Source organism: Macaca mulatta, chromosome 1 (genome assembly GCF_049350105.2).
Source record: "Macaca mulatta isolate MMU2019108-1 chromosome 1, T2T-MMU8v2.0, whole genome shotgun sequence".
In the NCBI taxonomy this organism is placed as follows: Eukaryota; Metazoa; Chordata; class Mammalia; order Primates; family Cercopithecidae; genus Macaca; species Macaca mulatta.
In genome coordinates, this window is record NC_133406.1 from 9,375,593 (window position 1) to 9,403,176 (window position 27,584).

Sequence of the window (27,584 nt, forward strand, 5' to 3'; positions counted from 1 at the left end):
TTACTGTTAAAAAGCTACATGCGAATGCCTGAAGTAAGTGCTCATTGCTATTAGGTGGGTTGCCTGTTATGCATGAAAGTTTTGCTTTCTGTAGCTAGGGATGGAGGTAATAGTCACATCATGGACAAAAATAACTGACCATTGATAGCGCCCTCCACATTGAGTAAAAGTGTGGAAAGGCTTCAGGGTACAATCATTACTGTCCTTTGAAAAAATTCTTAAGTAAAAATAAAATTTGGATTCGCAACATCTAGAATCAAACTTAATATGTTACATTAAGAAGCATAAGAGATGATATATTTTATATTAAATTAAATAAGGTATATAAAAGATTCAAGCAATGTCTGATTGAGAACAGATGCTTAATAGGTGGTTACTTCCTTTTCTTTTTCTTTTCCCCACCTAAGAAAAATGTAGTGAAGCCATACATAAACCAATAGTTGAGCTTACTTTAATTCAAAACTAAATTCCCTATTTCATCTTCATCTTTTAATTTTATCTCAAAATATTTTTTCTCTCAAATGAATATAAACATTCTTACAGAAGATGCTTTGTAATGAAACTAAAATACCTCTATATGCATCTCCAGAGCCTGATAGCAAAATAAACACTTATTAATAGCCTCTAGTTTATGACTACCTAACTTGATAATAACTAAATAAGTATAGTAATGAAATATTTCTCAGATGCTTACCAGATGTCAGGTATATATCTACAGATAGCCACTTGCCCACTATTAATGGAACTTTTTGCTCAATTACCTCCTTTTGTTCATAAGTCTTTGAGACAGTGGGGGAAATCTCTGGTATCTTCATTTTGAATTTTCTCTGCATCCTTTGGAGCCTCTTCCAACTATGCATAATTTGGGGGAGCTGTCCAGATGCTGGAGCCACACCCAGTCTCCACTTTGACTCATGGCTGGTTGAGGTAGTTGGTGGATCCATTTGGGATTAGAGGGCATACAGAGGTTAATAACTCCAACAGGTGGAGAGCTCAGGGAACATTTAGTCAACCTGATTAAATGACCAAGAAACAGAAGACAAAAGGATAATGTGTTGTAACATCTTTACTGAATAAAATGGCATTTAGGCAATGGAGATATCTGGAGGGAAAATAACACTTCTAAGAATGTAAGCAACGTTAAAATATTTGATCCAGTTTTGGATAAAGTTAATCCAATTAAACAAACAAAATGAGATATTAGGTATACTTAGCTAAATGTTATGTATTTTAAAGACTTCATTTGAATCATTGAACTTCATCAGCACATGGCTAGGAGGCAGACCAAGTGCGAATCTGTGGAGTAAATCCCTCAGGCTGTGCTCCATAGGTGTGTGGCTGGGCATCTGTAGACTCAGAGATTTTTCTGAGTTAGAACTAAAATGGAAAGGTTGCTAAATAATTGTGTTTGGATCCAATTGTTTACATTTACTGTCTGTAATTTGGAACCAGAATCCCCATAGCGTAGCTTAATATGTATTTTAAAATGTAAAATGCAAGCACATATGGCTAATCACTGGTTAATTTTTTAGCTTTGGACTAACATTTCTCTGCCAAACCATGGAGGCAATGGTAAAGATTTTTCTGTTTTTGAGGAAACAATCTTAATGGCTATATATAGATCATAAATGGTTGGCAAAAGATGCATTTGAATCTAAACCAAAATTAAAATGTTTTAAATTATCTAACTGCTGCCAGATATTCAAACGGGGAAGATTTGTACTAGAAAGTGTTCACAGTTTCCATACACATTCACGCTCGCTCCACTCTACCCTCCCTCCTCTACTGTTCTCTCTCCCCTTGCGCTCTCCCTCTTCCTTTCTCTTGTTCTTGCTCACATGAAAGAAATGCATACAGATTATCACAACACTAATGGCATATAAGAATAGTGACAGAACTGATCACTGAATTCTTCGGTTATGAACAGATCATCAACTGGAATCTTCCTTAATCTCCACCTTAAATAAGACAGCGTATATTAGAACAGCCAATATCACTTGCAATATAATTCCTCTTCCTCTCTTCATCTGTTTGATGTAGATATCCTCAGGCCAGCTATGTTTTCATCCCATACCAACTGTCTGAGTGCTCTCAGTCAGACTCATGGATTCCACTGACATCCATATAGTGATGACTCCTGAATCTCATTTTAGCCTCTGCATTTTCCTTACCTAACAGAAGTGCACATTCAACTGTCTACTGGCTATCTTCATGTGATGATCCACAGCCTTTAAAGCTCCAAAATGTTATAGTAAATTTATCAACACCATCCTTCCCCAATTGTTTTCTTTTTAAATTCTCTCATTCAAAGAATGGCACCACTATCTTCCAACCACCTGAGTAAAAAACTCAAAGTTGTATTTTTTTTCTTATTCTCCTTCATCCTTTGCATTCAGTTGGCTACCAAGTCTTATAAATTCAACCTCCTTAACACTGCTGGAATCTGTTTCTTCAGTTTCCTCCATTATGTTACTGCTTTAGTACAGCGTTCATCAGTGCTCTCTCAGATCATTGCAACAGAGTCCTAAATTATCTCTGTCTCTCTCTGCCTTTTTTCTCAATGCCCCCATGAACCTCTCTGCTTCTGCTAGAGTTATCTTTCTAAAATAGTTACCTTTCAAAATTTATAAAATACAAATCTTTCCGTTGCGCCCCCACTGTCAGGGCCCTGTGAAAATTGTACTGCTTTTCGTCTCCACTCCAGACTCAGCGTCCATGGTTCACTCATGCAACCTAAACTTGCAGCTCCTAGAACATGGCTTGTTCTCTTATCATCAGTTTCTCTGAACAGACTGTTCCCTCTACAAGAATGCCCACTCTCTCCTTATCAGCCTAACATGTACTTGAACTTAGAGATTCAGATAAACTTTGAGGCTCTGATAAAATAATATTTCCCTTAAGAAGCCTTCCTTCTCCCACTTCTATGAGTTAGAAACCCTGCCTCTGTATTCCCATAGCCTGCTTACAGACCTCTACGACATCACATGAAAGGTAGGAACTGCATTGCTTGTTCTACCTCCCCTATTAAACTGTGGGGGGTGGAGTCTGTGTCTTTGATACTGCATTCCCCATATCTAAAACACTAGTTCTCAAAATTTTTGCTCTCAAGTTCTCCTTACTCTGTTAAAATTATTAAGTATAACAAAGGACTTTTGTTTATGGGGACATATAGCTATACCATATTAAAATTTAAAATTGAGAATAATAAACAATTTTAAAATAAAAAACCAACTACAAAGTTTTAAAATTTACGTATTTTTGTTGAAAACTGGCTATATTTTCTAACTTAAACATTTATTGATAGGAGTGGTATTGCCTTACAACTTTGTAAATCACATTAATGTCTGGCTTAATCAAAGATGGCTAGATTCTTGTGTCTTTGTCCAAGTTCAAAGATATGTTGTTTTTTTGATACAAAGGAAGAAAATCCAGCTTCATACAGATATATAGTTAGCAAGAGAGGAGTATTTCAGTAGTCTTTTCAGATAATTGTGGATATTTTACTTTGAAAATACACCCAAACTCAAAAGTAGTAGTTTCTTAAATATGTGACGCAAAGAGGAACCTGAAACCATTTCTGTAAAGTTTTCACACTAAGTATATTAAAGCCTGTTATATTTTGAATGAATCTTTTACTATGCATGATTCATAACATTATGCACTTTTAAGGCATTTGTTCACTGAGTTATACAGATCATCCAAATTTGGTCGCTTTCATTATATCTAATACAAAAAACCCACATTAATTAATCTCACCATCAATCTCACCAGAAAACTGTAACTATTATGAAGTTGCCCAGCTCATTGTGGTGGACACAGTTTTTCCAAAATTCAAATTTTGCTTGAAAGCTCAAAATTTTATCATTGACAACAAGTAATGTCAACTGTTTTCCTTGTAGTGACGGCTCACTTGATTCATTTTTGAGAAAACGTCTGCAAAATATCCAAGTCTGAATAACCAGAGTTCATCTGTTAGTCCTTTCAAGTACAAACGATGCTTCCTGAAGAAGTATGTAGTTCAGCTTGCATCTGAAACAAGGCCACTGTGATTTTTTTCCTTCATAACAACCATTATGCTTCAGTATGAAACAGACGTTTATGTGTACTTCACACTGTGCACACAGAATATTAAAAAGATGTTCACTCAGGGATGAAGATTTAACAAAATTATTATTATTATTTTTACTGCTTCATCCCAACATTTTAAAGTAAAACCTGTGTGAGCAAGGGGTAGTAAATAATATAATGGCTAATACAGTTTTGTGCCCTTGCCTTGGTTTGTACTTAGGGACCAGCAGTTTTACTTACAATTGCTTTTACACCAGCAATGCAAATGTCAACACAGTGAGTTCTTATGAGTATTAGTGTTATAATAAAGTTCATGTCATTCTCAGTGTTCTCATCTCATGCACTCCCTGAAAGGGTCTGGAAAACACACAGCTTGGCAACACACTACACTTAGAGGCCTGCTGATCAAGGCAATGACTAAAACACAATGGGCACTCAAGACATTTTGAATGAAGCATTGAATGAATGAATCCACATTGGTTTCATCTGTAGTAATAATAAAAGTGCTTGTGATGATTCAAAGGGCGTACATGTGAGTGTGTGTGTGTGTGCACAATGGAGACTGACAAAAAGGTTTAGTAGATCCTTGAGTCAAAGTTAGAATGAAAAACAGAGACCTCGTGATAAAAATTCCATTCTGGTTTAAGAATATATTAATGTTATTCCGTTAACTCCACCACCTTCAGCTACATGAGAAGATGATAATGTTTTTGCTGATTTTATAGAGACTTGTCAGTTAATGTTATTGTGAATATTTTGAAGAGCAATTTATTCATATAATACTTAACTGAACTACCATTGTGAACTTACAAAATATAGGGCAAACAAAGATTCAAATATTTGAAAGACTCACTTGACCAAACTAAGCAAGAATATTGATGGATGGACATGGTGTCTTCTAGACGATTCCTCTCCTAATCACCATACCTACATTACTTCCTTTATCAGAGAGTTGGTTACAGAATAGGCATGTTTTCATCTTATACAGAGCAGGTATTTTTGCCAGAACTCTTAAGGTCTCATTCTGTTATATCCCAATCTCATTCAAATGGGATATGACCCTGAAAACTGATGTTAAATTCAGCTTCTGTCAGTGGGGTTGTTGTGAAGTATGTGTTTGTTAAGAGTGAAGCGTATTTGCTCCACTTCCAGAAAACTCTTAACAATGGGCAAAAAGGTAGTTAACCCTACAATCCTAGCAATATTGTGTGAAAAGGAGTAGATTATGTAAATTACCTTGATTGGGGTGTCCCATCTTTAAGAAAAGTATTTATTTTCTAGTAGTCTTACAGCACGACAAGTGTAATCTTGGAAAAGCTCAACAAGGAAACTTTAAGGGCAGCAAGAATTTCAGAAAAAAAAAATAGTGAGTAAGGATAGTTGGTGTCTTGTGCTCAAGGTGTCCTTGTCCCAGGACTGTCAAATTGTGCAGGTACAAGCTAAACAGATGTGGGGTGATTAACCATCCACTCCAGGGAACACGTGTGGGAAGGTATCCATCAGTGGAGCAGGTTTGCAAATACATGACACGTGAGACTCGCCACTGGCCTTAATGAAGCATGGACCATTCAGTGCTGAAAGCAAATGGTGAGGTCTTTTTTTCCCTCTCTGCCTTCTGTGATGCTTCTCTCATGTTCTCTTTTTTTTTTTTTTTTTTTTTTTGAGACGGAGTCTTGCTCTGTCGCCCAGGCTGGAGTGCCGTGGCCGGATCTCGGCTCACTGCAAGCTCCGCCTCCCAAGTTCACGCCATTCTCCCGCCTCAGCCTCCCGAGTAGCTGGGACTACAGGCGCCCGCCACTTCGCCCGGCTAGTTTTTTTGTATTTTTTAGTGGAGACGGGGTTTCACCGTGTTAGCCAGGATGGTCTCGATCTCCTGACCTCGTGATCCACCCGTCTCGGCCTCCCAAAGTGCTGGGATTACAGGCTTGAGCCACCGCGCCCGGCCTCATGTTCTCTTTAAAAAAGTCATTTTGACCCTTGCTGATCTGTGGAGGCAGAATGCCCAATTAAATTACTTTCATTATAAAAGCACATACAGCCAAATACTTTTTATAGCAAACGATTTCAAATTCATAATAAGCATCAAGGAAAAGTAGCACAAAAGCTTTTTAAAATTACAGAGAGACTTTTAAACAATTGGTGCTACCAAAAAAGGTCAGAGAGAGTGCCTCACTGTGGAAGGTTCAATTGGCCAAGAAATTATGAAACTGACATTTTAAAATAATAATACATTTTAATATTCATTCTTTTGGGGTCAGGTGCAGGCTACTCAGAATAACAATTCTGTCCAAATAGAAAATGAAAACCTTCCAGGAAGAATTACCTTCAAAGCAGGCTGTATCTGTCCATTTAAGAACTGCATTGAAACATGATAGTAACTTACATTTCCTGGGTACGGACTATGTGTCAAGTACATTGTTAGTGCCTTATTTCGATTTTTTAAATTTGATCCTCACAATAACTCTGTGGGATAGATACTATTATTATCACTATCATACACATGAGAAAATTGTGGCTTAGAGCTTAAATAAGTTTTGGAGACAGTGAGTGGTAGACCCAGTAACCAAACTAAAAGTTACTAAATCTAGAAGCTAGTTCTATTGTTAATGGTAGCTTTCCAGAACATCTATGATTTTCAATTGTATAATTATTAATTTAGACAAAGAGTATTCAATAAGCACTGCTATCAGGTACTGCTAGATGCTGGGATTGTAATAATGAAATTGTTCTTATTTATTCAAAAACACACAGTCTCATCAACACCCCATTTCTTGGAGCTGGTTCAATAAGACATTTATTGTCATGTCTAATTTCACAGAAGAAAAGCTAAGCCAGGGGTTAAGGATTTTACATTCAGCAGAAAACAGAATTATTACTCACTGATTTCAGTCAAGTGTTCTGTACGCTAGATATCACCATGCATCTTATAGAGAATCAGACAAGTAATTGCTGACGCCATTAAGGTCAGTTCTGAGCCCCACAAAACCTGATACAACCATCTGATAACCTCTTTAGCTATAGGATCTACTTTAATACGTTATGCTTCAACACAGCCACAAGGCAAAGGAAAATCAGATCAGATTTTTTCAAAGGTAAATCAGGATTAGTCACAATGCAAGAAAATATAGGGGGAAAAAACCCTAAATGATCAATAAATGGAATCTAGTTTTGTAATACATGGCACGTTAACTTCATAAAATATTATTCATCTACTACTATTTTATTCAAAAGTCTGGTACACATAAGAATATTATTTTAATGCATACATAAAACCTATACTGACTCATAATGCACCAAAATTATATGTTAATATAACAGCATCTAGACACAAAAGAATTAGAATAGCACATGATCTAGAACATGCTAGAACAGGGGTCAATACACTTTTCAGAGAAGGGCCTTAGCGGTTCCAAAGGCGTTGTTGGAACTACTCAACTCTGCTATTGTAGTGCACAAGCAGTCATAGACAACATGTAAATGAATGTGCATGGCTGTGTTCCAATACAAATTCTCTTATGGAAACAGGGAGTGGGCCAGATTTTACCCGAGGGTTGTGATTTTCTGATCTCTGTGCTATAATATACAAGTATGGGGCAGTTTAAAGACATTTACACTGGTGTTTTTAGTAATATTTTATAATATTGTTTAATAAATTTTAAGAAAAGTCTGTACATCTGCATAATCAAGTTATACATTTGCTCACTTGAATTCAAGCCATTGGTCATTATTTTTACCCAGTCTAAATTATTTTTACCCAAAGCTACCCAAGAAGGTAGCTTTACCTTTTTGAAATAGTTTGCAAATTCCAGACCAGACGTCAGGGCAAAGAGTCTTTGTAAAGTATTTAGCCAGATAGTAAAGTTTTCATTACTGTTGGTTCAACAATCCAAAATCCATGACCTGACCACCAATCAATCAACAAGCATTTACAGATTGATGACAAAGTATTTTGCCCTGTTCTAAGCACGTTTGTCAGACAGTCTCCCTCCTGTCAAGCAGTTTAAAATCTAATAAATGAGGCCATAATGTTATCTTTATTTATTCAGTGAGACATTTTGGCATAGAAACATCAGGCATGTCCAGTAACCAGAAACAAAAAAATATATCATGTGACATAGGGTGGAATTACTCTAGTAGATAAAAATATCTTTTCATCCATTTTCAGTAGAAATAAATTCAATTTTAGTTTGTATATGTGGGCTGTTTACCTGATCTCTTTACTCACTGATAATATAGTATTTTGGGGACAAAAATGGTCAATAATTCACCAGTTACAGTTATTTATGTTCCCCAAGCTTCAATTTAACCCTTCTAATGGTAGAAAAATGACATAATCATTTCATAAAGTATGCTAGCATTCTGCTACCAAAACAAAAAGAAATGCACTGCCATTATCCTCCAGACAATAATAAAGCTTACTAAATACTTTTCTAAGTCTAAAATAGGTTGTTGGAGAAGGAAGCAGCAACTAGATCATAGATGACACCATCCTAAAGTGCTTAGTTCGTATTGCTAAGTAATAGGAAGAGCAACATGGTTGACAGTGCAGATAGGGATAGCAGCGGGGAATATTAACAAGATTAAACATAAGAATAAGTCACTTGGCTGAGCATGGTGGGGTGGGTCAGGACTGTAATCTCAGCACCTTGTGAGGCTGAGGCAGGAGGACCGCTTGAACTGAGAAGTTCAAGACCATATTTAGACGGTAAAATCATCAGGCCTTGATACGTGATTAGATGTGGGAGCCAGGGAATGAAGAGCTAGCAATGAGAATTTCTAGCTTCAATCATTTGGTAAAACATTGGAATGTGACACCCAGAGGCATCAATGCATCAGAGGGGGGAAGATGAAGGAGCTCTCTTTCAGGTGTATTTGGAATATCTATGTGAAAGTAAATGTCCAACTAAAGAATCCTTACCCTAAACATCATCTTATTCTCACATTAGCATTTATTGAGTGTACTGCATGTATCCGACACTGTGCTAAGCACTTCACCTATAAAATCCCACTGAATCCTCCCAACAGCCCTACTGATATATGCATTTTACACCTAAGGGAAATAGAGTGAGGTTAAGTAAACTTCCAACACACAAACAATTAAATGGCAAAGCCTAGATTTATTAACTCATAATTCTAAAACGGACTCAGCCACTATCGTATATGATGATAAAAAGAAAAAGAAAACAGCTTACTCTGAAGAATACTACAAAGATATTATCGCTTTGCCAATGTCAGCCCCACAGGTGTACTGTTTTGGACTTTGACACGAGACTACTCAACGAATGACCTAATGCAGAGAATTAGACTTACTTCATTTCATTAAGAGCTCAAGAGGCACTTCTGTACATTTGGGAAGTTTATCAGGGCCAGGATGTGTTCACACCCTCCTAAGTCAACATTCTTACCAAGTCGACGTTGGTCCAGCATCTACAACATGACCAAAAACGGCAAGGCTTCTGACTTTGGGCCAACATTGACTTGGATGGGGAAAAAAAAAGGCAGGTTTGTGTGTTTTAAAGCATATTTGGGAGTACCAGAGGCCGTACAGCTTGGCTTCAGTGAATATCAGCTCAGGGCCAAAATACACCCATTCATAAAATGGAGTTTGTTTCCCTAGTTTTGTGGTGAAAGCCCCTGGAGTTTTGGCAGGCTACTCAACCTGGCACTCAGCTGAATTGCTGCAGCCAGTATGCAAACTTCTACTGGTCTATACTCTGAGGCCTCATCTTTAAGTTCTAGAATCCCACGAGGCTAAATGGTGAGAAGAGGAGGGCCTTAAAACGTATTAGCTCTGGGCCAGTCATGTTGACCCACAGCAACTCCTACTCTAATTCTACGCATACCTCATACACTTTGCCCCAGATGATGGGGATTATATTTAATCACCATACATCCTCCAAATGATCAGTGTGGTGAGATGGAACATATGAAGTACTAAGCAGCATCTGGTATACAGGAATTGTTCCATATATGGCAGCAATTATTACAGATATTTGTAGTAGTATATTTTAGTAATAGCCATATGGGAGCTTAATAAACATTTGTCTATGTATTGAATTTGGCAATGCTTATTGACCCATTATTTATTTTGAAAGACAAAGTGGAAACATCAGTCCAAAATGAGGCAAAATGTAATGCAGTTCATATGATCTCTATTAAGATAATATACATTGTTGACCTTTCAAAGAAAAATATTGACAAAACATTAGCATTTAAAAATTAAAGCTATAATTAATTACAGTTTAGAATGCATTTATTTTTTTCCTTATTTTATCCTTAGAATATCTATAGCACCGTTTTATCCTTATTGAACAGAATTGTTTCATGTATTTAGCATTTCTGGCAAGTAATTAATTGAGTGCTAGTGCCTGGTGTATAGCTAAATAAATGGACATAGTTACCTCTTCTTCATGAAAGCCAGTTTAGATATTATGGACATTCCAACTCAACAGTATTTCTCACCTTACAGAAGTGAAATGAGAGATAGAAAGCAGAGGATACTGAGAAAATTCAAAAATCTCTATTGACTCCAAGTGCTAATCTGGGTACAATATATACATCAACATGGAATTTTTGTACTTTGAGGAAAATGAATTAGTACAGTGATGACATAATCAACCAATTCTAGCTTGATCTTTATTTCCCTTTTAATTTTTTATATTCCATAGTTGATACATGTTCATATCTACCCTGGAATGTGCTAACAATGAAAAAAATAAGTTAAAAGAAATAGGAGATTCAATAAGGTACAATCACGTTTATGAATGTTCTTAACAATAAATGCATAGCTCGTCCAGGCCAGAAAGAATTCAGTTTCTGAATTCAATGCCACTCTTGAATATGTTAACTCAGTTCTAAATGAAATGCATTATTTGTACAAAGTTCTACTTAATATTTAACATAATGAAGATGTTTAATTCCAATACATTTGCACTGCAGAAAATGCATTTGTATTGCTCAGAGTGCTGAATGAGTAATAATGCAACGAAGAAAAACCAAGACTAAGAGATGTCAAATAAAAACCAGTCACAAATCCTATAGGCAATGACATTCAGACTAGAACTTAAGTCTTAAGATTTTGTTATTTGTGTCCTTTTACTGTTAAATTGCAAGAGGAAAGTCTCTTTGAGGTAGCAAAAATAATATTTGTGGGGAGGAGACAGCAATAATATCTGTTCATGTAACTAACTAGGTCTATGTGAGTGGGTAGGCACATAAGGCCAACGGGCACTGGGAAACATGTCTGTCAGGTTCTCTCTGTTTTGTTAGCTATTGAGTCAACCTGACTGAAACAAAGACACATTTCACAAGAGTGAAAATTGGTTTCAGTCAATCCTTTTAGCATTTTCCAGGTGACTACATTTTTATAAATCGCCTGACAAAATCAAGCAGTTACATTGCTTCACAGGCTTTGGCTGGAACATTAAAGGAACTGAATGATTTATGCAGGAGAAGATCAAATAGGTTGCGTTGTATCTAAATGCTTGTCCCATGAACCAAAAGCTGAATGTGAATTGGCAAATTAATGATTTTTCATTTTCTTCTAGGATTTCATGGTCTGGAAAGCCTTTTGTTGAAGGGACACATTCCACCCCTTTTTAAGGTGCATCTTAAAAAATACTTCACTGTCCTGCAAATCTCCCATCAGTTCTGATTTCCCTCTCTCACCTGCTGCAAAATTTATTTTTTCATGCCACACTATTACGTTGTTTTGTTTTGTTTGTATTTTCCTCCAATTGTTTCACGAGTGCCTATGATACACTTGAGTGCATATAATCTGAACCAGATTATATAGTAAAGACTTCTTTTGTACTTCTCGTACTGTAGAAAGATAATACCTATTGGCTATTGCATGATGAATTTTCAGCACAGGAATTAATTCAATACATGTTCTTCATTTCTACTGACATATGTAAAGGACATTTTTCAGTCCTTTTCAGTTTTTTTAGGAGGGCAGCTTTTCTGTACTTCATTAAAATACAAACTCCGACTTTGATTTACTTTCAACTCTAAACTTTGTTCTCCCTGTTAATGAAATGCATTTATATCTTGCATGAGATACACACTCTTTGTTATGATTTAGAACCTTCCAAAACATTAACGGTTGCTCAATAGAAATGCCATAGCTAAGGTTTAATACCATGCCTATCATTTACTTGTTTTTTGTTCTCTTGATCCTGAAGTACCGGGATTCTCACATAAGTACCTTTGCCTGAGCTGGGGTAAAAGTTGACTCCTAATGTAAGGTGAACTGGAGAAGAACACTTCTTTCACCTCTTTCCCTGATCTCATCTTTTTTATTCAGCATTCCCTCTAAAGAGAATTTCACTCACAGAATTAGAAAGAGACTCTGTACTCTTGTGTTGTATCACTTTTAGAAACTAAAACCCATTGGATTTTTTGAGAATTAGGAATCATTGTACTGTGCAGAGTTTGGGCTTTTTGATACATTTCCGATCCTTCGATTGAGCACTCCCTTTTATTGGATCACTGGAACAAAATCACGATTATTAAACATGTCACAATATACAATTCTCATACTATAATAATTTATGAAGATCTTTGCTTAAATATATGTTCTCAAATCAATTTCAGTTGAGTGCAAATGAAGCAAAAATAAATTTAAAAATGCATCTCACCCTTCAACAAGATATTTCCTTGTCTGAGTTGTTCAAACTCATGCAGAAAAAGCATATTGAAATAAAGATAAGGGGCTATCACTTGCTCTTATTTTCATTATATTCAGGAGATGACCACTTTGATTATAAGTACGAAGACTTAACAATACTCATGATTTCCAACATGAATTACAGTACTTAAGACTTTGTCTTCTCGTTAAATCATGCTTATTCATGCATTTTATATAAAAACTCTGGAGAATAACTTAACAGAAAATCTAAAATAAGAGAAAGAAACACTGAAATTCCCCAAATCTCTATAGATAAAACCCTTTAAGGCTTAGGATTAAGCATTTGAAAATATCAGGAGCATTTAAAATATGTTCATGCTTAGCTTTCTGTTCACTTGCTAACTATCTGTAATATGAAAAGTCTGGCGTTGAATGGCATGAGAGCATTACTGTTTCATTTTCATAATCCAAGTTTAATTTTAATATATCTTTTATTTTAATTTAGGTTTTTCTGGGGGGGGTTCAGAGGCAGAGAACTACTTTATTTCTGACTAAATGACAAAAATCATTAACTGTCAGTGACTATATGAACATGATGTGAACAATATAAGCAAAGAAACTAGGGCAAAGTTTTTTGCTTTAGAAAAACATATGCTCATATTCTATATATTCTGAATTATCCTCATAGAAACAACACAACATACAATATCTCAAAACGTTACTACAACACGGCTCATTAGTTTGCAGGCTGGAAACGCGGCATGTTAAATCCTTTCCTCTCAACCATAGTAAGTAAAGACACAGATATGACACAGTTTGCAAGTCTTAGCTCTGCTCTGCAAACTCACTGCTATCATAGGTCTTCTGCATGGGTATTTTTAGTGCCCAGTTCCTAGTTCAGTGCTTAAAAATCCTGCCGATCCCTGGGTTGGAACAAAGCTTTCGGAAGCAATTAACTGCTTTTGCCATCCCAGGTGCCAAACACACACACAATGTCCTTTTATTTGTGGAAATACACACAGATCTGTTCTGCATGTGCTCAGAGCTCAACACAAATATCACCCCTTTCCCACAGGCAGCAGGAAGGATGTGGTTTGAAGGACACAGTGGCTCCATCTGAATGTTCAGTTGTTCAAAAGATCTCTTGTTGCTACGCTGAGTCGCGGCTCTACTACTTATGTTTAAGAAGATATAACCAGGCCGTGCCCAAAATCCCACTTTTATCTATTTAAAACAGGCATTCAAGTAGATCATGCAATTCTTCTTTGCCCCTTACCTTCAGTGGACACATGCTGAAAGTGTGTTCATAATCAAAAGACGTTCCCCTGAGCTGATGACCCAGTAATTCCTTACGTATACAGGTCAGTTGCAACAATACTGTACTAAAATCGCCAGATGAAATGGACAGAATTACCCGGTGGCTTGATAAAATCAGCTTACTTTGAGTCTAATCCAAGGATAAACATACAGAAAGCTCCAAGCAGTGGAAGCTGTAAACACTGTAGAACTGCCCCCTGAAACTGTAAGACTGCCAGGAAAACAAATATTTGCTGGATTATAGGGTGCTATCTTGGTTTTACCTGAATGCAAATGAGGGCTAAATAACTACAAGCTACTGTTTAAAGTGGAAAAGTATAACACAAGTGCAGGGGACTAATTCTGCCGACACCACTAACACCAGTCTCCAAAAACCCTAATGATACACTCAGAACAAGCAAACCAGTAGATCTGATTACCAATTTCACACATCCTGCATTCCTGGAGCTCACCCATTTCATCATTTCCAGACACTCAGACTCTAACTAGGAACGCCTAACTCATAGCCCTGTATTTTGTTAAATTTTTCCTCTAGTCTTGAGTCCTCCTTTAATCTGTAGGGTGTTATTCTACACAGGACCTCTCTCTTATTTTTTGGAGTCTAGCATCTTGCATCTTCCTGGAGCCCCAACTAAACTCATAACTTCTAAGCTTCTAAGAAATATGTAAGTTTTTCAACTCTGTACAGTAAGTCTTTTTGTGACCTTAAACTTACCTTAGAAAAAGATGTATTGGTAGTTACCAACTGCTTCTTCGGCCTTGCGTATAATACCTGTTCCTCTTTCTGACTCCCCTGCAAAGTTACTAGCTCATGAGAATCTGTAATTTAAGCAAAAAGCTTTGGCAACCGGGTAGTTAAATTGCTACTAGTGGTTACTTCTGAATGACTTCAAGTTGATTCTTTCCTTGTGTTTTCTCCAACCACTTCTCATTTCTACTCATCAGTGTCACTATGTGTGATCTATGACACTCCTTAGAACTATGCAAGCAGACTTCAAGAAAAAGAAGAATGGACATTTGATGAAAATGTTTTATTGGTAACACTCAGATAGAAATACCACCTCGAGAAAGTGTACACAACTCCATGTACCAGGTGGAATATTACTCCTGACCCAGAGTATTATATAAACATCTGTATTTTCTTCCGCAATTAGAAACAAACAGCTCTTGATGAAATGTCTGTGCCCTGGTCCTTCAGAAGTCTGTATCTGACTCTAAGATGCCAGGAAAATTTCATCTTGTGTCATGTTTCATGCTGAGGGGTTTGTATAGCACTAGTGTAAACCTTGGTCTCTAAGACACATTCCACGGTGAATTTATTTCAAATTCCAAACTGAGTTTATTCCATTTCACTCACTTAAAATTCCAGTTGTGATTGGAAAATATACACTTCATTTACCTTCTGCGCAGTGTTCAATGAACTGCTTGTCATGTTTCACCCTAGTAGGTTGCATTTCAATCCTGAGTGTGTCTGTACATCAGTTGATTAAAGCTTAGCTATTATTTGTAAGGGACGTTATAACATGCACTGTCATCTTTCTTGGCATTTTTTGAAACGGTAACATGAGGATTCTGGCAAAATAATATGGTAATTGCTACTCTTTGCTTATACCTATACCATTTACTTGTCAGTAAACAAAATCGTGTTTTCAATGAAGTAGACAAATAGAAAACTCAACTTCCCTATCCTGTTGTATCTTGTGCCACTCTCTATAAACTGACATGGCATAAAATGACATAGCTTGATAAACTGCTGGAATAAAACACAGATTACTGCCATTTAGCTAGAGCAGGACACGTCACTTTGAGGACATGGACTCAACGAATGTCAATTCTAGAGGAGGAAGGATAGAAATGAAATGAGGGATCTGGTTCTTTGTTGTGTATGGCTGAATTTCCTGGACATTGTTTAAAGCAGAAATGACAGGTAGCATAAAAGAGTAAACCATACCTTAAGAAAGCAAATTATGTAAGCACACCCCTCGGATTCCAAATTTTTGCCACACTAAGACTTTACCACATAGGTTATTGCTCAGATCTGAAGAAACATTAACTCCAATCCCTAACCAACTGATAACAACCAATAACCACATTAGTTGTTATTTAGTAACGTAACAACGATAAAAATCTTGTGTGTGTGTGTGTCTTTTCTTGAGCTCTATATCAGGATTTTATAATGCTGAGAGAGTTGTCTATTAAGAAACATATTTCAACTTTATTCCAAAGAAATGGTCCCCACTCCTCTCTGTGATACTGTTAATGTCCAGCATGGCTCTTGTTATCAAGAGGATCTATTCTATGCTTTCCTGGTACCAGCATAATTAAGTCCACAAAACTGGTTGCTTTCAAGGCCAATAGCTATTCAAGGCTACTTCCTCTGCAAGTGTACAGTTTTAATACACCCATAAGCCTTATTCGGGATCTCAATCTTTTGCAGTTGAGACATGAATCCAACAAGACTGTTTGAGAAGCTCACAATTCAATTCAGATCTTACATTTGAACTTTTTCTTTTTTGGAAAATGTACTCATGGTAACTTTGTTCATGCAAAAAAAAAAAAACAAAAAAAAAACTGGAAGTGATTGAGAACATTCGTTTTACTGGCATTGAGGACATTTCAATTATCGTCCCTTAATATGTCATCTCATAACTATCTTCTGGAACAAGTATTCTTCAAATATGCCATATGGATGGTTAAAATCAAAACAGACTATTAATAACAAATCTAAACCAAGCCAAACAACCAAATACACATACAAATAAACCAAATGAATCCTCCTGTACATTCTCATTTTTTCAGAGAGCTACATCCCTGCTCCACTTGAGCTATGTTTGGGCTCCTCCCTTCATCTAGCAACGTTTTTTAAAGTTTAGGTTCTTCTTTCCTTTCCCTTCTTCTCCCTTCCCCTCTTCCTCTTCTTTTTTTTAATCCTCACTATTTTAGGACCCACTGGTTGGCTTTCTTTATTACCAAATTAAAAATATTATTTATTCACTCTCTTGCAAAAAAAAAAAAATGACTCTTTTGAGAGTCACACTGTTTAGCCGTAAACATCATTTCTCCCTGTGAATGGCTGGGGTCCCAGTGAAGCCTTCTACATTTAACAAAGGCTTTGGTACACGGCTTAAAGTCTTAATATCCAACCCAAGATCCTGGATGACGTCAATGCCCTTTTCAGTTATCATCCAGCACCAGCTTTACAGTTCCCTATTATTCACTATGATAGTCTTTTTGAGCCTCCACTCTGCTTCAGCCAGTCACAATCATGGCCACCCCAAACTTGGCCACCTCTATACTTGTTCTTTCTCTGAAGTTATTCTCTAAACGGCACCATCCAACTTTTCAACTCTACTGACTTCGTATTTCCACTCCATCTGTTCCACAGCCTCATTCAGATCTCAAATCTCTTAAAAGTATCACTTTCTTTACTTCTAAAAGCTCCCCTTGGCTCTCTTTCTTCTCTCTTTTACCTAGACATCATAGCCTATCATTTCAAACATCCTCCTGTCAGTACCCACTTCTCGCTTGAATTCTTGTCATCCCTCCACATTTTCCTCCAAAATTTCAACCCAAGATCAATGCAATTATTTTACGTCTGTTTTCATATACCCAGGTTGCTACATTCCAGATAATTTCATGTGACTCTGCAGAATGGTACGGGTACAAAGCCCTGGTCTTCAACATCACTAGGACTTCAACACTGTCCACATTTCCTTCCACATCTCTTTTTCTTTCAAGCTTTAACTGTTTCTTCCAATCCAACATTATGTACCAACTGCCACTTCCTCACTCTCAGCAAAGCCCTCCTGTCCTAATTTACAGGTAAAATAGCCCATGAAGTGAGAATTCATTCAATTTCCTTTCCTCCCGGTGAGCTGATTCCAGTGTAACTCTTTGCCACCCAACTCATTAGAAAAGATATCTTTTCTCTTATCCAAAACTAATCTTCCCACCTTTACTCTGGATCCTACCTTCTTCCCTCTTTATCTGTTTTATTAGCAATCCCACTTCTCACACAAACCATCAACCTCTCCCATCCCATTGGTTTCTATGCGGTGGTGCACTGAAGCTGATAGCTAATTCTGGGTATCTTCTCAAATCTGCATTCTGCCTTGATAGTTTTACCCCAGCCATGGTGAGGGTGTTTACGCTATGGTCATCTGTAGTAGCTACAAATTAGAGCTTTTATTTCTCCTCTGGAGGCCTGGTTTATCAGAACACCACTGCATACAAGCCTTCTCAAAACAAACCAAACCAAATCATTGACAAAAATTCTTGTACATAGCCTATTTCCTCCTCTAGTTATAGTGCCCTCTGTCCTTTTATGGTCTAACTACTTAAAATATGTAGTGTGTACCCAGTCATTTGCTCTTAACCAATCTAAATATGCCTTTAATTCTTAACAGTTCTTCACTGAAGCTGATATTTCCAAGGTAATCAGTAACCTCATAGTTGATAAACTTAATGGGTACTTTTCAGTTTTTACTCACTTAATCTGTGGTATTTGATACTGTTAGCCACTCCCATCTTATAATTCACTCTTTCCCTGGCTTCAGGACATCATCATTCCCTAAATTCCCCCTTACCTCTTCTTTTCAGGGTTCTTTTCATTTGTCCACCTTTTAACAAGTTCTTCCACAGTACTCTTTCTCAGCTTAAACTATTGGCAAAATCTTCATTCCATGCAATGCCATGTCTCTCTCACATCTCTTTCACATGCTGTAGTTATCACTGTACAACTACCCACTTAGGTTGTTCAAGAGATCAGGCATCTCAAACCTCAAACTCACCAAATTTTGCCTCCTTCCTTGTCACCTCACCTACTCTGGTTCTCCTGCCCCTCAGTCTATTCTTCACAAGTGAGTTGAGCTAATATTTTCTAGGCACAAATCTGACTGTATCAACACTGGATTAAAACACTTGAATTTCTTCCCTACCTCTTGAGCTACCTCTGCAGCCTCATTTTCCACGAGGCTTTCTCTTCTTGCTGTGTTATGTGTTTGTGCAATTTCTGTCCTTTCTATCTCCTCCCCGTCCTGTGCCTGTGCGCCCTTCTACTGCAGGGCCTTGGCACAATCTGTCCTCTGTCTCTGCTCATCCTGCCTCACCCAAGTAACTTTGATTTCTCTTTCAGGTCTCAGCTTAATGAGAGCTTCCACAAAAAACTTTCCCTGAGCATTCTTGACAAGCTCAAATCCCACTATCAGGGGCTCTCAGAGCACCCTACGCTGCCACCTTTCCTTTGAAGCATTATGGGCTAGGTGCAGCATCAGAAGAGCAGCTTTTTGTTTGTAAAATTACTAACACCTGTTTCTCTCTTTAGATGACGAGCTCCATGAGGGCCAAGGCTGTCTGTTCTTGTTCACCACTGCACACCCAGGAGCTCACGGCATGCTGTCTGTGTTAGTGCTGTGAGTATTTATTAAATTAATGAATGAAGATCCTGGAAATTTCCAGAAGTTCTTCAGATGCAAAAACTAATAGAAGGCTGGGTTTCCCGCAGGCAAGCAAAAAGCAGTTTTAAGTCAGTGAACTAAGGCCTTGAGAGACATCTCCTAATTTTGTAAGCATTGCTGGTTAGGCATACACAGACGAGTTACCCAAATGATATGAAAGAAATCTGCCATATTAACATCATGTCTGGTTTAAAGAATAGGGCTTAAAACCTTAAAGAGCTACATACATTTCTCTGGGTTTATGTTTTGTCCCTCCTCCATAAAACAATTTAATGGAACATCATTTTTTAATACTTAAATAAGGTGATCACACAATTTATCATCCAGACTAAGGCATGTTCGTTAGTGAAAGAGAGTAATCATAACTGTGTCACGGCAACAGAGGTAAATTGCAGAGGTCTCCAGCAAACTGGGACAAGTGGTCACCCCAGCTGTGGCTGACATAACAGAATGAAATAGGTACATGCAAAATTCTCTGTCCATGGAGATCTGTGATGGGAGGTATAGAATAACTAAGCCCAACATACAGGGAGGCTTCTCATCAATGTGATGTTGGTGTTGGCGCGAATTGTGGAATAAGCAATGCATCTTCAATAACTCAGTATACAAAATAAAATTATAGTTGCATTAATCATTCTACATTTTATTTGGAGGTTGTTCTGTTTATTATTTTATTTTATGCCCCACAACATACCTATTTTAATTCCTCAAAAAGCCTTTGTTGAGCAATGGGCCAGGGACAATTGTGATGGAAAGGAAGAACAAGATATCAACCATCCCTAGAGAATCAACAGTATAATTACAGGGCAAATAGTATCATCCATAATTATAGATGAAGAAATGGACACCCAGAACTCAGAAATGATTTGGTTAAGGATATGCAGATAATAAACAGTATAACTGGAACTATAATTCAGGTCTCTGACTTCCAATTTGGAATTCACTTTATTTGGCTCAGCTGCCTCCCAGACATGGAGTGAACACACTTAATGTACTTTATGCTCTTGTCTTCTACTGCACAGAAAGGCCCATGAAGTACGTTTACACAGTCTTTGCAGAAGCAGATTGTGCCGGGCTCAGCAGGCAGCGTTGGTGCTGCCTGTGTGGACTTCCTTTTTAGGCACTGGCTTCTGGCCCTGTGTCAAGGATTTGAAGGGGATTTAAAAGGCCAAACACATCTCTGATTAACTTGTCGCTGTATCATACCTATGTTTAAATCCTGGGTAAATTAAAAGGCCAAAAATATGTCTTTTTACTTTATGATCAAATTCCACTGCAGAGGAGTAATGAAATAGTCCAGATATGGTCAGGGGATAACCCTGGGGATAACAGGCCATCTCTACTCAATAAAATGTGGGTATTTGTCCATGATGAAACACTGGACCTTCTCATTAAAGAGAAACACTCATTTATTAGTGCTTTGGGGTTTACAAAATACAGTCTTTACCAAATAGATGTATCACTGTTCTCAGATTTCTAAGGGAAATAGCTTTTGAGATTGCAATGCAAGTATTCGAGGAAACATGGCATTATGCTTATATTCTTTTAAATGCTATCCACAGACACTTGTTAAAATGTAAAGTATTTTCAGTAGTCAGAAATACCCCAGCTTACAGAGAGTTCTGTTTTTTCATTCATTCCAACTACATAGTTCTGTTAGTATAAGATCCTGACAATAAAACTGAAAGGTGAATTTTGTCATTTTCAGCTTTCAAAAAAAATTTCACTTATTTTCAAGAAATATTTCCTAAGTAAGAGATTACTTTCAAATAATCTTTTTTCTTCTTCTGACCTGAAGAGAATTCTGTAAAGGACAAAAGCAAAATTAAAATAGCTCACAAACCAACTAAGTCATTCAAATCACAACCAAGGATAACTAAAATAGAAGGCTCCTAAAGTTACCTGAAATTGATCAGGGACCAAGATAACTGGAACAATTACAGTGAATAAAATTATTTTTTAAACATCTACAAAATTATTGATCCTATGCTGATGACAAAGATGGATATAATGTATAACTGAGATAAAAAAAAAAAACTTCTCTTTTTGAGTAGTCTGCGAGTTTATCTTAAAGGGAGAGTTTTCTTTGTTGGGAATATTTCTGAATGGGCTTACTGGAGGCAAAGGCTGAGATCAAAAGGCATCTAAGTCTGGGGGGATCTGCTCTGGGGATCCCTGGTGAGGATCTAGCTATAGCTAGAGGGGAATGGGGCGGGATGTGGAGCTTGAGACCAGCTTGGGCAATAGAGTGAGACTTCATCTCTACAATATGGTGGTGCATGCCTGTAGTCCTAGCTACTCAGGAGGCTGAAGCAGGAGGATCCCTTGAGCCCAGGAGTTTGAGGCTGCAGTAAGCTATGATCACACCCTTGTTCTTTAGTCTGGGCAACAGAGTGAGACCCTGTCACTAGAAAAAAAAAGAGAGAGAGAGAGAGAGGGAAATGGAGATGAGAAGATAGAGACAGAGGGATTGTGGCAGTGGACTAAAGAGTTGGTGGAAGGAGATCTATTGTTTTGTGATCCTCTCCTCAGAACCCCTCAAGCCCTCTGGAACTTGATGAATTTATTAATATTTATCAATAATAATAATTTATTATTTCTTACTATTTAATATTAATATCATGTATTATTAATAATTAATGATTTATTAAATCTTTGGGCTGATGGATGGAATGGGGGGTCTGGGTGGCCAAGCTTTATTGAACCATATGGAAAGAGGAGTGCAGACACTGGGGACTGAATAGGAGTAAACTCTTGAGTAATGTTCAAGACTTTTGGGGAGCACCCTGGACTCAAAGGATGCAAAGTTGGATGGGAGTCAGTAAAGTTTACCCAGTCTCAGAGGAGGAAGAAAACTCCAATTTGTTATTGGAGTTACAGACACGATCCATGCATGACCTCAAAACCTTATGGTGTAGTGGTAGAAACAGAAGGAATGAGAAAATGAAGGAATCTCATCTGTGCCACTGCAGCTGCATCTGTACAATGTCAAGGGCCCAGAAGGAGGTCTCACTTATGCTACCTGGAAACGCAGGGTGGTATCGTGGGGAGGTGGCATTTTTGCTGGGTCTTGCAGAATGAGTGAGAGTGGTCAAATAGTTTTGAAAACTCAGAACAGTATTATTTCAGTTTCCTAAAATGAAGCCAAACAAAGGGGAAAGAAGGAGATGGGCTTTCTTGGTGGGAGGTATAGCATGAATGAAGTTAGGAACACAGCAGGTGTTTTGGGGTGTGGTGAGAGGTACCAGGGTACATGGTTGAGGAGTGGTCAACCTTCACTCCAAAGCCAAAAGTATTAAGGCCTTAAAGGCTATACTTATTTTCTTTATGCTTAGAAAGAAGCAACTTGTCAAGAATTGAGATATAAGAAAAAAATTTTAATTTACTTTATCTAAACTTGGCATTCAATACAGTTACTAAATTCTCTGTCTGGTACCTGGTTAAATGACTAAATAATACTCAGTAAACTATTCTAATTTAAGTGCTTAACTGAAGCTTGTATCCAAAGTGAACCACGAGTCCCCTCCTCATCTGTTCATACCCTCCTGCTCATATGTCACATACCCAAACCCATAACATATCTATCTCCATAGTTTTAACAATCTTAACCATTTACAATGCTATTTCTCATCATTTAGGTTGTCGGGTGTTCTTGCATTATCAGCCTGCCTATAGATATGGAATTAATAAGATTATACAAAATATTTGCCCAACTTAGATCACAGAATTTTGCAGTTTCCTGATCAACTGCAAGACTGATCTTCCATAATATGGATGTAGTTATATACATACATACACATATATATGGGTATAGTTCCATATATAGAGAGTATCTATATGCATATAGCTATATATATATTTCAATAATATGGATATAGTTATACATATAACACATAGATGCAGATAATGGAACGACTGTTATTTGTCTTTAATTGGGCTATTTAATTGTTTGATTCACAATGGTTTGTTTGTGGAATTCCATGACAAGTCCAACAACATTAACTAGCTTTCAAGGTCTATGTTGGCAACATGAAATTGCCATTAGAAGCATCACAATCAGTGTCCTTCCTCACCTGGCAGAGGTGGAGGAGGACTGCAGAGTTACCTTTCGTAATATCTCATGATACAATGGCGCTTCATGTCAAATAGCAATTAATATCATTTTAACTTAATGCGGATATTGTTTTACATTTTGATATTAATTTTTTAAAACACTTGAGCTTTAAAGAAAAGATAAAACAAAGTAGCTTTGTCAATAATGAAGAATTTAGATCTGTCACTGGTTAACCTCTTTAATTCGCAATTTAGCTACTTAAGTAGAACGTCCCAACTTAAAATAAATGTCTAGAAATTGCCTCATAGGTTAAAGAACTCTCAAAAACCTGTCCCTGACAATGGTATTTCCAAAAGCAGCTAGTGACAAGAGGTTAAAGGGATTTATAACCCCCTTTTAGCAGCTTAATGTCTATACAAAGGAATTCATTCATTCACTTTTTTTTTTTTTTTCTCAACACATATGGAACCCCTGCCACATAGGCAGCTCTGTCCTAGCTGGAGAAATGAGTAGATAAAGTCACCGATTCAAAGGAACTTTATTCTACTGGAGGGTACAAAATGACAGCTAAATTTATAAGGTAACACTGGCTGCTTTACAGAAAAAAATAAAGCAGGCTATGTGGGTAAAATGAGTGATTGTCAAGAATATGACTATTTTAGATATGGTGGTCAGTAAAATCTGCCTCAAGGTGGAGACATTAGAACCAAGGCCCCTGCTCACCAGGAGGCAGTCTGAAAAAGTGTTAGACAAAATAACCCAGAGAACAAAGACCTGGGGTGGCAAACAAGCTTCAAGTGCTCAAGAAACTGCAAGAAATGTCAATGTGACTGGTCTGGGTTTCAGTCTGAAAACTTTGAGCGCTAAATACTGAACGTAGTTGCAGAAAAATAGAAAGCAAGAGAAAGCATTGTATGTTTAAATATAAGCAAATAAATAGATAGAAACAGATAGAAAACAGTATGTTTTAGGGAGTATACTTTTGGGGTAACATATCTTTTATTATTTTTCCTAACTGGGGAGGGAGTGAAAGACTATATTGCCAGCAAAATGAAAGCTTTTACCCTCTACATGTGTCAAGCAATTCAGCAGTGGATAATTACATTTATTGGAGTTAGAAAATAAAGTGGGATCTTAAGGAGAATTAATTAGTTTATTTGGAATCATGGTGACAGAGAGTGAGAAGACAAAGAGATAAATATGAAACTTCTGTTTCACCCACTAAGGAGTCAGCAGATAGTATCACAGAACCTATAGACCCCAAACACGAAAAAAAAAAAAAAAAAAAAAAAATTAAACCAGGAAACAAAGAGCCAGGACTAGAACAGTAACCTTGGCAAAAACTGGCCCTTTCTGGATGAGGCTTATATTTTTAGGTGGTTAAGCCCACAAATAAACACCCAAAATTATAGCATGAATGCTGGTGAACGGTGCTGTGGAGAAAAATAAAGGAGGTGCGGGGTTTAGAGAGTCCCAGGGGTGGAGGTGCTGAGATGTTCTTTTATGTAGGATAGTTAGGAAATCCTCTCCAATAAGAGAGGCTGGGAAGCCACTGGAGGGTGTTGAGTAGAGACCGAATTTTAGAATATAACTCCAGCTACTGTGCAAAAGATAGGTTGAAGGGATCAGTGCTAAAGCAAGGAGGGCAACTGGAAGTCTCCTGCAATCATCTGAGTAAGAGCTAATCCGAGCTCAGGCCAGCATAAACGGTGAGAATTTGTGAAATTCTAGATACAGCTGATGAGTGCTGATGAATGAATCCAACTGGGAGCATGGAAGAAGAGCCAGATTCAAGGATGGCCCCAAGGTTTTGTCCTGAACCACCACAAGCTTGTTGCTATCATTTAGCAAGAGGTGGGGGAAGATCACATATACATGGTTTAGTCTAAAAACTAAAGTGTTATTACACACCCTCAATTATCCTTCAGGCCACATCTCCTCCCATGTTGCAGAATTAGCACATTCGCTTACTGCCATTGCCTGCCTATGAGGAGTTCAATGGTATTTTTTTCTTCATGAAATATTCCACAGTAGTTATTTACCAAGTTAGAGACAGATTGAAGAAAGAGTTAAAAGAGTATTCATAAATGAATTTAATCTGAATCGTGGTCTGAAAGATTGTTTCAAGGCCAATACTCTTCTATATTAAATTATCTCAAGGTATGTTTATTTTCAATCCATGCTTAAGTTTAGCTACAGAGTCAGGGATAAAGTAGGATAAGTGAAGGTATTTAATTATTGTTTTTTTTTTTTTTCCAGATCCTCAACAGAATAATTGCTGACAAACTCTCTTGCCCAGAAAATGTCTATTGGAATTATGGAGTACAAAAGAACTACAAAAGCAATGAAGAAAAGAAGGATGTTTTATTTACATCCTATTTCAAAACCATTGCTTTCTTGCTATTGTATGTCTCTGCAGGCCCATTACCGTGCATCTGCGTAAGAAGTTTAGAATTGTTCCTTATGTTTCCTTCTAACACTGGTATATTCACTTGAAAGTGTAGATTTTATTCACTTCTAAAACAGTTAGCTCATAATTCGGAACACTGAGGTTTGCAAAATGACTGAAGGAAACTTTACCCAAACAATAGTTGCCAGTTCTGCTGAGAATTATCACAGGCCCACAACAGCTGTGTGTTTTTCCATACAGATATTCTGATTTTTTTTATTATACAGCTAATTTTTTTTAGACTCATGAGTAAAATAGCAAGTCAGTCTGTGCGTAAGCATATGTTTAAATCTACTGGGAGAAATGTCTGGAATCCTTCTGGTTATTAAAATTAAAAATCAGAATAATGAAAGGCATATGCAACTTACTGTATTCTTTATATAACTTATTTCGTCTAGTCCTCCAAATAGCTATATGACATTTTTATCCCTACCTTACATAAATGTTAACCAAAGTTTGTAAGGTTAGTTCATTTGTCCACAGTTACCCAGAAAATTGTTTGTGGAGCTCAGCACAAGGCTGACTGCCAGACTCCAAAGTCTATGTTCCTTCTACTACCACACGTTGCCTTTGCTGTTCTTATAAAAGTTGAAAAAATATCCTTCTGCTTTTCCAGAAACTATTTATGATGACAAATCCAGTTTTTTTTGTATGTAGCCCTTTAGCATTTCAATGCATGTAGCATAAGGCATGTGCATTTGTGCATGCCATGCACGCCTCTGTGTGTACATGCACACGTGTGTGGCGGTGCATGCCTTTGTGTGTGTGTGTTCACGCACATGTGTGGGGGCGCATGTCTGTGCATGTCTGTGTGTGTATGTACATACACACGTGTGGGGAGTGAGATGGGGCAGTGCTGAGAGGGAGGAACATTTTTTTCCAGGTGTTAAGTTTCAAGAAGTTGGTGAAATGGAGACAGCCAATCCAACCCAGGAGACAGTGTTTGAAAACAGGGCTTCAGCTCCTCGTATGATGTGGATTGGGGAACTGGTCTGTCCTCCTAGCCATGGGATGACCCTGCTGTGTTCAGGAACCTTTCCATCTCTTGGATTTTAAAGGAAAGTATCCTTTCTGTCAGCAAAATTTTCCTTCTATCTCATAAATGAATCATTTACAAATAATTTTCTAAATATTTAGAATGTAATAACATAATTATAAATTAGAATAATGCATGTTTATTATATTTTATTGTATATTCACTATATATAATATATATCATTGTATTTATTATAATTTACTTGCATATCATGAATTATTTATAATTCACATATAATGTAACATATAAATATAACATAAAATAATTTAGTAATTTATTAAAAAACAAATTAAAATAATCTAAATAAATGATAACCATTCTCCTTGACATCCAAGCTCCTCATCAGACTTATGATATTTAATTCTTCTCTTTTATTTTCAATCTTATCTACCTTTATCATTTGTTTTACAACTTTGCATCTCAGTTGTATATAAAAGCTTACTTAGTATTCCAAGGTAATTTTATCATCTTGTATACATTGGCCATGGAGCTTCATTGCCTAGAATAATGTCTCTATTCTTTATGTTGAACATCAAGGCTATTTGATAAATATATATATACACACACACACACAC

At 37.1% G+C, this 27,584-nt stretch overlaps 1 protein-coding gene and 1 long non-coding RNA gene across 7 annotated transcripts in view; one reads left to right on the forward strand and one right to left on the reverse strand.

The window, feature by feature from the left end:
• CHRM3 (cholinergic receptor muscarinic 3) overlaps positions 1-27,584 on the reverse strand; it is a 522,214-nt gene that overhangs the window by 182,986 nt on the left and 311,644 nt on the right.
• Positions 1,503-27,540, forward strand: LOC144338032 (uncharacterized). Its single transcript, XR_013411768.1, has 3 exons — positions 1,503-2,991; positions 19,338-19,425; positions 25,784-27,540. It is a non-coding gene; the product is annotated as an uncharacterized LOC144338032 (long non-coding RNA).